The sequence below is a fragment of the Pimephales promelas genome, chromosome 3 (assembly GCF_988280905.1).
Source record: "Pimephales promelas chromosome 3, fPimPro1.hap1.1, whole genome shotgun sequence".
Taxonomy (NCBI): domain Eukaryota; kingdom Metazoa; phylum Chordata; class Actinopteri; order Cypriniformes; family Leuciscidae; genus Pimephales; species Pimephales promelas.
Window position 1 is genome coordinate 24,376,139 of NC_142771.1, and position 13,657 is coordinate 24,389,795.

Below are 13,657 nucleotides of genomic sequence, written 5' to 3' on the forward strand. Positions count from 1 at the left end.
AAACCAAACCGTCAATAAAAATTCATTCAATACACCTTTGAACTCAACAGATTCACTGGCTCATTTGATAAAGCGCTGGGCTTTAAGCAAGAAGATCTGAGTTCAAATCCCATTCTTGCTTACGTTAAATTGTTGTGATTATATCAAACAAAGTGGCCAAAACAACATTTCAACCCGGTATCACGACAAGACGTGAAATAATCACGTTGGTCCACTTTTGAAAACGTGTAGATGTTACGGTTTAAACCCCCTCAAACGTGAAACTTAAACTGAAACTTACCATCACGACCTATTGCTTTTCATTAAACCGAGAAAAATGGAATTTTGTTTTATTGACGATCACGGAAAATCGTCTATTATTTAAAATGCAAAAAACATTTATTATTTTCAAGGTGAAAAGGATTCATTTGCCTCGATCCACGGCTAAAAAACGTCTAAATGTCACATTGATGAAGCAGCCTAAATAGTCCACTTTGGAAAATGTGTAGATGTCACGGTTTAACCCCCTCAAACGTGAAACTTACACGTTTGCGTTAACACGCTCCAGTGGAGAGATATCCAGATGTTTATTCGCCTCTGCCATAACGACCTATCGGTTTTCATTAAACGAGAAAAATAGAATTTTATTTTATTTACGATCACTGAGAAATGTTCTATTATTTAAAAAGCAAAAAAAAAAATATATATATATATATTTTCAAGGTGAAAAGGATTCATTTGCCTGGATCCACGCCGAAGAAAACGTCTAAATGTCATGTTTTTAATGAAGCAGCCTAATGAGTAAAATGTCTATTTTTCCAGCGTCCCCCAGCTCCTCGTTTAAGCAAAAGGTACGCTAAAACAACGTATTACATCGACGTTAAACCACGTTAACCGTGTTAACCATAACCTTTTAAATACTCGACCTAGTTCCGTTAGCAACTGGAAGAAACTCCTGTAACTTCAGTGCCCAACCCCTATCACGTTGGTCCATTTTGGAAAACGTGTAGATGTCACGGTTTAGTTTAAACTCAAAACCATAAATAGGGCTATACTGCCCTCTTGTGGCAAATTATATTTATTTTTCCGACAAATAAAACCAAACCCGCAATAAAACCCCATCCAATTCACCCTTGAACTCAACAGATTCAGTGGCTCAGTTGATAAAGCGTTGGGCTTTAATCAAGAAGACCTGAGTTCAATTCCCATGCTTGCTTTCGTTCAATTGTTGTGATTATATCAAACAAAGTGGCCAAAACAACGTTTCTTCAACCCGGTATCACGACAAGACGTGAAATAACCACGTTGGTCCACTTTTGAAAACGTGTAGATGTCACGGTTTAAACCCCCTCAAACGTGAAACTTACACTTAAACTGAAACTTACCATCACGACCTATTGGTTTTCATTAAACCGAGAAAAATGGAATTTTATTTTATTGACGATCACTGAGAAATGGACTATTATTTAAAATGCAAAAAACATTTATTATTTTCAAGGTGAAAAGGATTCATTTGCCTCGATCCACGGCGAAAAAAACGTCTAAATGTCACATTTTTAATGAAGCAGCCTAAATAGTCCACTTTGGAAAATGTGTAGATGTCACGGTTTAACCCCCTCAAACGTGAAACTTACACGTTTGCGTTAACACGCTCCAGTGGAGACTATCAGAATCCAGAGTTTTGAGAAGATTGGGGATACTTAATTTTTCGCCCAAAAAAAAAACGTAAGGGGTAACACTGTCGTTTTTTTTTCTGGTCGAAATTTTGAGTTTCCATATCTCAGCTCTGGAAGGGTCTAGAGCCTCGATTTTTGCACTCAGGTCTAAGTCTCATGGCCCTCTATCATAATCCAGAGTTTCGAGAAAATTGGGGATACTTAATTTTTCGCCCCCCCAAAAAAAACGTAAGGGGTAAAACTGTCGTTTTTTTTTCTGGTTGAATTTTTGAGTTTCCATATCTCAGCTCTGGAAGGGTCTAGAGCCTCCATTTTTGCACTCAGGTCTAAGTCTCATGGCCCTCTATCATAATCCAGAGTTTCAAGAAGATTGGGGATACTTAATTTTTCGCCCCAAAAAAAAAAACGTAAGGGGTAACACTGTCGTTTTTTTTTCTGGTCGAAATTTTGAGTTTCCATATCTCAGCTCTGGAAGGGTCTAGAGCCTCGATTTTTGCACTCAGGTCTAAGTCTCATGGCCCTCTATCATAATCCTGAGTTTCGAGAAAATTGGGGATACTTAATTTTTCGCCCAAAAAAAAAAAACGTAAGGGGTAACACTGTCGTTTTTTTTTTCTGGTCGAAATTTTGAGTTTCCATATCTCAGCTCTGGAAGGGTCTAGAGCCTCCATTTTTGCACTCAGGTCTAAGTCTCATGGCCCTCTATCATAATCCAGAGTTTCGAGAAAATTGGGGATACTTAATTTTTCGCCCAAAAAAAAAAAAACTTAAGGGGTAACACTGTCGTTTTTTTTTCTGGTTGAATTTTTGAGTTTCCATATCTCAGCTCTGGAAGGGTCTAGAGCCTCCATTTTTGCACTCAGGTCTAAGTCTCATGGCCCTCTATCATAATCCAGAGTTTCAAGAAGATTGGGGATACTTAATTTTTCGCCCAAAAAAAAAAAACGTAAGGGGTAACACTGTCGTTTTTTTTTTCTGGTCGAAATTTTGAGTTTCCATATCTCAGCTCTGGAAGGGTCTAGAGCCTCCATTTTTGCACTCAGGTCTAAGTCTCGTGGCCCTCTATCATAATCCAGAGTTTCGAGAAAATTGGGGATACTTAATTTTTCGCCCCCCCCAAAAAAACGTAAGGGGTAACACTGTCGTTTTTTTTTTCTGGTCGAAATTTTGAGTTTCCATATCTCAGCTCTGGAAGGGTCTAGAGCCTCCATTTTTGCACTCAGGTCTAAGTCTCATGGCCCTCTATCATAATCCAGAGTTTCAAGACGATTGGGGATACTTATTTTTTTGCCCAAAAAAAAAAAACGTAAGGGGTAACACTGTCGTTTTTTTTCTGGTCGAATTTTTGAGTTTCCATATCTCAGCTCTGGAAGGGTCTAGAGCCTCCATTTTTGCACTCAGGTCTAAGTCTCATGGCCCGCTATCATAATCCAGAGTTTCAAGAAGATTGGGGATACTTAATTTTTCGCCCAAAAAAAAAAAAAACGTAAGGGGTAACACTGTCGTTTTTTTTTCTGGTCGAAATTTTGAGTTTCCATATCTCAGCTCTGGAAGGGTCTAGAGCCTCCATTTTTGCACTCAGGTCTAAGTCTCATGGCCCTCTATCATAATCCAGAGTTTCAAGAAGATTGGGGATACTTAATTTTTCGCCCAAAAAAAAAACGTAAGGGGTAACACTGTCGGTTTTTTTTCTGGTCGAAATTTTTAGTTTCCATATCTCAGCTCTGGAAGGGTCTAGAGCCTCCATTTTTGCACTCATTTCTAAGTCTCATGGCCCTCTATCATAATCCAGAGTTTCAAGAAGATTGGGGATACTTAATTTTTCACCCCAAAAAAAAAACCTAAGGGGTAACACTGTCGTTTTTTTTTCCTGGTCGAAATTTTGAGTTTCCATATCTCAGCTCTGGAAGGGTCTAGAGCCTCCATTTTTGCACTCAGGTCTAAGTCTCATGGCCCTCTATCATAATCCAGAGTTTCGAGAAAATTGGGAATACTTAATTTTTCGCCCCCCCCCAAAAAAAACGTAAGGGGTAACACTGTCGTTTTTTTTCTGGTCGAAATTTTGAGTTTCGATATCTCAGCTCTGGAAGGGTCTAGAGCCTCCATTTTTGCACTCAGGTCTAAGTCTCATGGCCCTCTGTCATAATCCAGAGTTTCAAGACGATTGGGGATACTTAATTTTTCGCCCAAAAAAAAAAACGTAAGGGGTAACACTGTCGTTTTTTTTTCTGGTCGAAATTTTGAGTTTCCATATCTCAGCTCTGGAAGGGTCTAGAGCCTCCATTTTTGCACTCAGGTCTAAGTCTCACGGCCCTCTATCATAATCCAGAGTTTCGAGAAAATTGGGGATGCTTAATTTTTCGCCCCCCCCCAAAAAAACGTAAGGGGTAACACTGTCGTTTTTTTTTCTGGTCGAAATTTTGAGTTTCCATATCTCAGCTCTGGAAGGGTCTAGAGCCTCGATTTTTGCACTCAGGTCTAAGTCTCATGGCCCTCTATCATAATCCAGAGTTTCAAGAAGATTGGGGATACTTAATTTTTCGCCCAAAAAAAAAAAACGTAAGGGGTAACACTGTCGTTTTTTTTTTCTGGTCGAAATTTTGAGTTTCCATATCTCAGCTCTGGAAGGGTCTAGAGCCTCCATTTTTGCACTCAGGTCTAAGTCTCGTGGCCCTCTATCATAATCCAGAGTTTCGAGAAAATTGGGGATACTTAATTTTTCGCCCCAAAAAAAAAAAAACGTAAGGGGTAACACTGTCGTTTTTTTTTTCTGGTCGAAATTTTGAGTTTCCATATCTCAGCTCTGGAAGGGTCTAGAGCCTCCATTTTTGCACTCAGGTCTAAGTCTCATGGCCCTCTATCATAATCCAGAGTTTCAAGACGATTGGGGATACTTATTTTTTTGCCCAAAAAAAAAAAACGTAAGGGGTAACACTGTCGTTTTTTTTTCTGGTCGAATTTTTGAGTTTCCATATCTCAGCTCTGGAAGGGTCTAGAGCCTCCATTTTTGCACTCAGGTCTAAGTCTCATGGCCCGCTATCATAATCCAGAGTTTCAAGAAGATTGGGGATACTTAATTTTTCGCCCAAAAAAAAAAAAAACGTAAGGGGTAACACTGTCGTTTTTTTTTCTGGTCGAAATTTTGAGTTTCCATATCTCAGCTCTGGAAGGGTCTAGAGCCTCCATTTTTGCACTCAGGTCTAAGTCTCATGGCCCTCTATCATAATCCAGAGTTTCAAGAAGATTGGGGATACTTAATTTTTCGCCCAAAAAAAAAACGTAAGGGGTAACACTGTCGGTTTTTTTTCTGGTCGAAATTTTTAGTTTCCATATCTCAGCTCTGGAAGGGTCTAGAGCCTCCATTTTTGCACTCAGGTCTAAGTCTCATGGCCCTCTGTCATAATCCAGAGTTTCAAGAAGATTGGGGATACTTAATTTTTCACCCAAAAAAAAAAAACCTAAGGGGTAACACTGTCGTTTTTTTTTCCTGGTCGAAATTTTGAGTTTCCATATCTCAGCTCTGGAAGGGTCTAGAGCCTCCATTTTTGCACTCAGGTCTAAGTCTCACGGCCCTCTATCATAATCCAGAGTTTCGAGAAAATTGGGGATGCTTAATTTTTCGCCCCCCCCAAAAAAACGTAAGGGGTAACACTGTCGTTTTTTTTTCTGGTCGAAATTTTGAGTTTCCATATCTCAGCTCTGGAAGGGTCTAGAGCCTCGATTTTTGCACTCAGGTCTAAGTCTCATGGCCCTCTATCATAATCCAGAGTTTCAAGAATATTGGCGATACTTAATTTTTCGCCCAAAAAAAAAAAACGTAAGGGGTAACACTGTCGTTTTTTTTCTGGTCGAATTTTTGAGTTTCCATATCTCAGCTCTGGAAGGGTCTAGAGCCTCCATTTTTGCACTCAGGTCTAAGTCTCATGGCCCGCTATCATAATCCAGAGTTTCAAGAAGATTGGGGATACTTAATTTTTCGCCCAAAAAAAAAAAAACGTAAGGGGTAACACTGTCGTTTTTTTTTCTGGTCGAAATTTTGAGTTTCCATATCTCAGCTCTGGAAGGGTCTAGAGCCTCCATTTTTGCACTCAGGTCTAAGTCTCATGGCCCTCTATCATAATCCAGAGTTTCAAGAAGATTGGGGATACTTAATTTTTCGCCCAAAAAAAAAACGTAAGGGGTAACACTGTCGGTTTTTTTTCTGGTCGAAATTTTTAGTTTCCATATCTCAGCTCTGGAAGGGTCTAGAGCCTCCATTTTTGCACTCATTTCTAAGTCTCATGGCCCTCTGTCATAATCCAGAGTTTCAAGAAGATTGGGGATACTTAATTTTTCACCCCAAAAAAAAAACCTAAGGGGTAACACTGTCGTTTTTTTTTCCTGGTCGAAATTTTGAGTTTCCATATCTCAGCTCTGGAAGGGTCTAGAGCCTCCATTTTTGCACTCAGGTCTAAGTCTCATGGCCCTCTATCATAATCCAGAGTTTCGAGAAAATTGGGAATACTTAATTTTTCGCCCCCCCCCAAAAAAAACGTAAGGGGTAACACTGTCGTTTTTTTTCTGGTCGAAATTTTGAGTTTCGATATCTCAGCTCTGGAAGGGTCTAGAGCCTCCATTTTTGCACTCAGGTCTAAGTCTCATGGCCCTCTGTCATAATCCAGAGTTTCAAGACGATTGGGGATACTTAATTTTTCGCCCAAAAAAAAAAACGTAAGGGGTAACACTGTCGTTTTTTTTTCTGGTCGAAATTTTGAGTTTCCATATCTCAGCTCTGGAAGGGTCTAGAGCCTCCATTTTTGCACTCAGGTCTAAGTCTCACGGCCCTCTATCATAATCCAGAGTTTCGAGAAAATTGGGGATGCTTAATTTTTCGCCCCCCCCCAAAAAAACGTAAGGGGTAACACTGTCGTTTTTTTTTCTGGTCGAAATTTTGAGTTTCCATATCTCAGCTCTGGAAGGGTCTAGAGCCTCGATTTTTGCACTCAGGTCTAAGTCTCATGGCCCTCTATCATAATCCAGAGTTTCAAGAAGATTGGGGATACTTAATTTTTCGCCCAAAAAAAAAAAACGTAAGGGGTAACACTGTCGTTTTTTTTTTCTGGTCGAAATTTTGAGTTTCCATATCTCAGCTCTGGAAGGGTCTAGAGCCTCCATTTTTGCACTCAGGTCTAAGTCTCGTGGCCCTCTATCATAATCCAGAGTTTCGAGAAAATTGGGGATACTTAATTTTTCGCCCCAAAAAAAAAAAAAACGTAAGGGGTAACACTGTCGTTTTTTTTTTCTGGTCGAAATTTTGAGTTTCCATATCTCAGCTCTGGAAGGGTCTAGAGCCTCCATTTTTGCACTCAGGTCTAAGTCTCATGGCCCTCTATCATAATCCAGAGTTTCAAGACGATTGGGGATACTTATTTTTTTGCCCAAAAAAAAAAAACGTAAGGGGTAACACTGTCGTTTTTTTTTCTGGTCGAATTTTTGAGTTTCCATATCTCAGCTCTGGAAGGGTCTAGAGCCTCCATTTTTGCACTCAGGTCTAAGTCTCATGGCCCGCTATCATAATCCAGAGTTTCAAGAAGATTGGGGATACTTAATTTTTCGCCCAAAAAAAAAAAAACGTAAGGGGTAACACTGTCGTTTTTTTTTCTGGTCGAAATTTTGAGTTTCCATATCTCAGCTCTGGAAGGGTCTAGAGCCTCCATTTTTGCACTCAGGTCTAAGTATCATGGCCCTCTATCATAATCCAGAGTTTCAAGAAGATTGGGGATACTTAATTTTTCGCCCAAAAAAAAAACGTAAGGGGTAACACTGTCGGTTTTTTTTCTGGTCGAAATTTTTAGTTTCCATATCTCAGCTCTGGAAGGGTCTAGAGCCTCCATTTTTGCACTCAGGTCTAAGTCTCATGGCCCTCTGTCATAATCCAGAGTTTCAAGAAGATTGGGGATACTTAATTTTTCACCCAAAAAAAAAAAACCTAAGGGGTAACACTGTCGTTTTTTTTTCCTGGTCGAAATTTTGAGTTTCCATATCTCAGCTCTGGAAGGGTCTAGAGCCTCCATTTTTGCACTCAGGTCTAAGTCTCATGGCCCTCTATCATAATCCAGAGTTTCGAGAAAATTGGGAATACTTAATTTTTCGCCCCCCCCAAAAAAAAACGTAAGGGGTAACACTGTCGTTTTTTTTCTGGTCGAAATTTTGAGTTTCGATATCTCAGCTCTGGAAGGATCTAGAGCCTCCATTTTTGCACTCAGGTCTAAGTCTCATGGCCCTCTGTCATAATCCAGAGTTTCAAGACGATTGGGGATACTTAATTTTTCGCCCAAAAAAAAAAACGTAAGGGGTAACACTGTCGTTTTTTTTTCTGGTCGAAATTTTGAGTTTCCATATCTCAGCTCTGGAAGGGTCTAGAGCCTCCATTTTTGCACTCAGGTCTAAGTCTCACGGCCCTCTATCATAATCCAGAGTTTCGAGAAAATTGGGGATGCTTAATTTTTCGCCCCCCCCAAAAAAACGTAAGGGGTAACACTGTCGTTTTTTTTTCTGGTCGAAATTTTGAGTTTCCATATCTCAGCTCTGGAAGGGTCTAGAGCCTCGATTTTTGCACTCAGGTCTAAGTCTCATGGCCCTCTATCATAATCCAGAGTTTCAAGAATATTGGCGATACTTAATTTTTCGCCCAAAAAAAAAAAACGTAAGGGGTAACACTGTCGTTTTTTTTTCCTGGTCGAAATTTTGAGTTTCCATATCTCAGCTCTGGAAGGGTCTAGAGCCTCCATTTTTGCACTCAGGTCTAAGTCTCATGGCCCTCTATCATAATCCAGAGTTTCGAGAAAATTGGGAATACTTAATTTTTCGCCCCCCCCAAAAAAAAACGTAAGGGGTAACACTGTCGTTTTTTTTCTGGTCGAAATTTTGAGTTTCGATATCTCAGCTCTGGAAGGATCTAGAGCCTCCATTTTTGCACTCAGGTCTAAGTCTCATGGCCCTCTGTCATAATCCAGAGTTTCAAGACGATTGGGGATACTTAATTTTTCGCCCAAAAAAAAAAACGTAAGGGGTAACACTGTCGTTTTTTTTTCTGGTCGAAATTTTGAGTTTCCATATCTCAGCTCTGGAAGGGTCTAGAGCCTCCATTTTTGCACTCAGGTCTAAGTCTCACGGCCCTCTATCATAATCCAGAGTTTCGAGAAAATTGGGGATGCTTAATTTTTCGCCCCCCCCAAAAAAACGTAAGGGGTAACACTGTCGTTTTTTTTTCTGGTCGAAATTTTGAGTTTCCATATCTCAGCTCTGGAAGGGTCTAGAGCCTCGATTTTTGCACTCAGGTCTAAGTCTCATGGCCCTCTATCATAATCCAGAGTTTCAAGAAGATTGGGGATACTTAATTTTTCGCCCAAAAAAAAAAAACGTAAGGGGTAACACTGTCGTTTTTTTTTTCTGGTCGAAATTTTGAGTTTCCATATCTCAGCTCTGGAAGGGTCTAGAGCCTCCATTTTTGCACTCAGGTCTAAGTCTCGTGGCCCTCTATCATAATCCAGAGTTTCAAGAAGATTGGGGATACTTAATTTTTCGCCCCAAAAAAAAAAACGTAAGGGGTAACACTGTCGTTTTTTTTTTCTGGTCGAAATTTTGAGTTTCCATATCTCAGCTCTGGAAGGGTCTAGAGCCTCCATTTTTGCACTCAGGTCTAAGTCTCATGGCCCTCTGTCATAATCCAGAGTTTCAAGAAGATTGGGAATACTTAATTTTTCACCCAAAAAAAAAAACCTAAGGGGTAACACTGTCGTTTTTTTTTTCCTGGTCGAAATTTTGAGTTTCCATATCTCAGCTCTGGAAGGGTCTAGAGCCTCCATTTTTGCACTCAGGTCTAAGTCTCATGGCCCTCTATCATAATCCAGAGTTTCGAGAAAATTGGGAATACTTAATTTTTCGCCCCCCCCCAAAAAAAACGTAAGGGGTAACACTGTCGTTTTTTTTCTGGTCGAAATTTTGAGTTTCGATATCTCAGCTCTGGAAGGGTCTAGAGCCTCCATTTTTGCACTCAGGTCTAAGTCTCATGGCCCTCTGTCATAATCCAGAGTTTCAAGACGATTGGGGATACTTAATTTTTCGCCCAAAAAAAAAAACGTAAGGGGTAACACTGTCGTTTTTTTTTTCTGGTCGAAATTTTGAGTTTCCATATCTCAGCTCTGGAAGGGTCTAGAGCCTCCATTTTTGCACTCAGGTCTAAGTCTCACGGCCCTCTATCATAATCCAGAGTTTCGAGAAAATTGGGGATGCTTAATTTTTCGCCCCCCCCCAAAAAAACGTAAGGGGTAACACTATCATTTTTTTTTCTGGTCGAAATTTTGAGTTTCCATATCTCAGCTCTGGAAGGGTCTAGAGCCTCGATTTTTGCACTCAGGTCTAAGTCTCATGGCCCTCTATCATAATCCAGAGTTTCGAGAAAATTGGTGATACTTAATTTATCGCCCAAAAAAAAAAAACTTAAGGGGTAACACTGTCGTTTTTTTTTCTGGTCGAAATTTTGAGTTTCCATATCTCAGCTCTGGAAGGGTCTAGAGCCTCCATTATTGCACTCAGGTCTAAGTCTCATGGCCCGCTATCATAATCCAGAGTTTCGAGAAAATTGGGGATACTTAATTTTTCGCCCCCCCAAAAAAAACGTAAGGGGTAACACTGTCGTTTTTTTTTTCTGGTTGAAATTTTGAGTTTCCATATCTCAGCTCTGGAAGGGTCTAGAGCCTCCATTTTTGCACTCAGGTCTAAGTCTCATGGCCCGCTATCATAATCCAGAGTTTCAAGACGATTGGGGATACTTATTTTTTTGCCCAAAAAAAAAAAACGTAAGGGGTAACACTGTCGTTTTTTTTTCTGGTCGAATTTTTGAGTTTCCATATCTCAGCTCTGGAAGGGTCTAGAGCCTCCATTTTTGCACTCAGGTCTAAGTCTCATGGCCCTCTATCATAATCCAGAGTTTCAAGAAGATTGGGGATACTTAATTTTTCGCCCAAAAAAAAAACGTAAGGGGTAACACTGTCGTTTTTTTTTCTGGTCGAAATTTTGAGTTTCCATATCTCAGCTCTGGAAGGGTCTAGAGCCTCCATTTTTGCACTCAGGTCTAAGTCTCGTGGCCCTCTATCATAATCCAGAGTTTCGAGAAAATTGGGGATACTTAATTTTTCGCCCCAAAAAAAAAACGTAAGGGGTAACACTGTCGTTTTTTTTTTCTGGTCGAAATTTTGAGTTTCCATATCTCAGCTCTGGAAGGGTCTAGAGCCTCCATTTTTGCACTCAGGTCTAAGTCTCATGGCCCGCTATCATAATCCAGAGTTTCAAGAAGATTGGGGATACTTAATTTTTCGCCCAAAAAAAAAAACGTAAGGGGTAACACTGTCGTTTTTTTTTCTGGTCGAAATTTTGAGTTTCCATATCTCAGCTCTGGAAGGGTCTAGAGCCTCCATTTTTGCACTCAGGTCTAAGTCTCATGGCCCTCTATCATAATCCAGAGTTTCAAGAAGATTGGGGATACTTAATTTTTCGCCCAAAAAAAAAACGTAAGGGGTAACACTGTCGGTTTTTTTTCTGGTCGAAATTTTTAGTTTCCATATCTCAGCTCTGGAAGGGTCTAGAGCCTCCATTTTTGCACTCAGGTCTAAGTCTCATGGCCCTCTGTCATAATCCAGAGTTTCAAGAAGATTGGGGATACTTAATTTTTCACCCAAAAAAAAAACCCTAAGGGGTAACACTGTCGTTTTTTTTTCCTGGTCGAAATTTTGAGTTTCCATATCTCAGCTCTGGAAGGGTCTAGAGCCTCCATTTTTGCACTCAGGTCTAAGTCTCATGGCCCTCTATCATAATCCAGAGTTTCGAGAAAATTGGGAATACTTAATTTTTCGCCCCCCCCCAAAAAAAAAACGTAAGGGGTAACACTGTCGTTTTTTTTCTGGTCGAAATTTTGAGTTTCGATATCTCAGCTCTGGAAGGGTCTAGAGCCTCCATTTTTGCACTCAGGTCTAAGTCTCATGGCCCTCTGTCATAATCCAGAGTTTCAAGACGATTGGGGATACTTAATTTTTCGCCCAAAAAAAAAAAACGTAAGGGGTAACACTGTCGTTTTTTTTTCTGGTCGAAATTTTGAGTTTCCATATCTCAGCTCTGGAAGGGTCTAGAGCCTCCATTTTTGCACTCAGGTCTAAGTCTCACGGCCCTCTATCATAATCCAGAGTTTCGAGAAAATTGGGGATACTTAATTTTTCGCCCCCCCCAAAAAAACGTAAGGGGTAACACTGTCGTTTTTTTTTCTGGTCGAAATTTTGAGTTTCCATATCTCAGCTCTGGAAGGGTCTAGAGCCTCGATTTTTGCACTCAGGTCTAAGTCTCATGGCCCTCTATCATAATCCAGAGTTTCGAGAAAATTGGTGATACTTAATTTATCGCCCAAAAAAAAAAAAACTTAAGGGGTAACACTGTCGTTTTTTTTTCTGGTCGAAATTTTGAGTTTCCATATCTCAGCTTTGGAAGGGTCTAGAGCCTCCATTATTGCACTCAGGTCTAAGTCTCATGGCCCTCTATCATAATTCAGAGTTTCGAGAAAATTGGGGATACTTAATTTTTCGCCCCCCCAAAAAAAACGTAAGGGGTAACACTGTCGTTTTTTTTTTCTGGTTGAAATTTTGAGTTTCCATATCTCAGCTCTGGAAGGGTCTAGAGCCTCCATTTTTGCACTCAGGTCTAAGTCTCATGGCCCGCTATCATAATCCAGAGTTTCAAGACGATTGGGGATACTTATTTTTTTGCCCAAAAAAAAAAAAACGTAAGGGGTAACACTGTCGTTTATTTTTCTGGTCGAATTTTTGAGTTTCCATATCTCAGCTCTGGAAGGGTCTAGAGCCTCCATTTTTGCACTCAGGTCTAAGTCTCATGGCCCTCTATCATAATCCAGAGTTTCAAGAAGATTGGGGATACTTAATTTTTTCGCCCAAAAAAAACGTAAGGGGTAACACTGTCGTTTTTTTTTCTGGTCGAAATTTTGAGTTTCCATATCTCAGCTCTGGAAGGGTCTAGAGCCTCCATTTTTGCACTCAGGTCTAAGTCTCATGGCCCTCTATCATAATCCAGAGTTTCGAGAAAATTGGGAATACTTAATTTTTCGCCCCCCCCAAAAAAACGTAAGGGGTAACACTGTCGTTTTTTTTCTGGTCGAAATTTTGAGTTTCGATATCTCAGCTCTGGAAGTGTCTAGAGCCTCCATTTTTGCACTCAGGTCTAAGTCTCATGGCCCTCTATCATAATCCAGAGTTTCAAGAAGATTGGGGATACTTAATTTTTCGCCCAAAAAAAAAAAAAACGTAAGGGGTAACACTGTCGGTTTTTTTTCTGGTCGAAATTTTTAGTTTCCATATCTCAGCTCTGGAAGGGTCTAGAGCCTCCATTTTTGCACTCAGGTCTAAGTCTCATGGCCCTCTGTCATAATCCAGAGTTTCAAGAAGATTGGGGATACTTAATTTTTCGCCCAAAAAAAAAACCTAAGGGGTAACACTGTCGTTTTTTTTTTCTGGTCTAAATTTTGAGTTTCCATATCTCAGCTCTGGAAGGGTCTAGAGCCTCCATTTTTGCACTCAGGTCTAAGTCTCATGGCCCTCTATCATAATCCAGAGTTTCGAGAAAATTGGGAATACTTAATTTTTCGCCCCCCCAAAAAAACGTAAGGGGTAACACTGTCGTTTTTTTTCTGGTCGAAATTTTGAGTTTCGATATCTCAGCTCTGGAAGGGTCTAGAGCCTCCATTTTTGCACTCAGGTCTAAGTCTCATGGCCCTCTATCATAATCCAGAGTTTCAAGACGATTGGGGATACTTAATTTTTCGCCCCAAAAAAAACAAAACGTAAGGGGTAACACTGTCGTTTTTTTTTCTGGTCGAAATTTTGAGTTTCCATATCTCAGCTCTGGAAGGGTTTAGAGCCTCCATTATTGCACTCAGGTCTAAGTCTCATGGCCCTCTATCA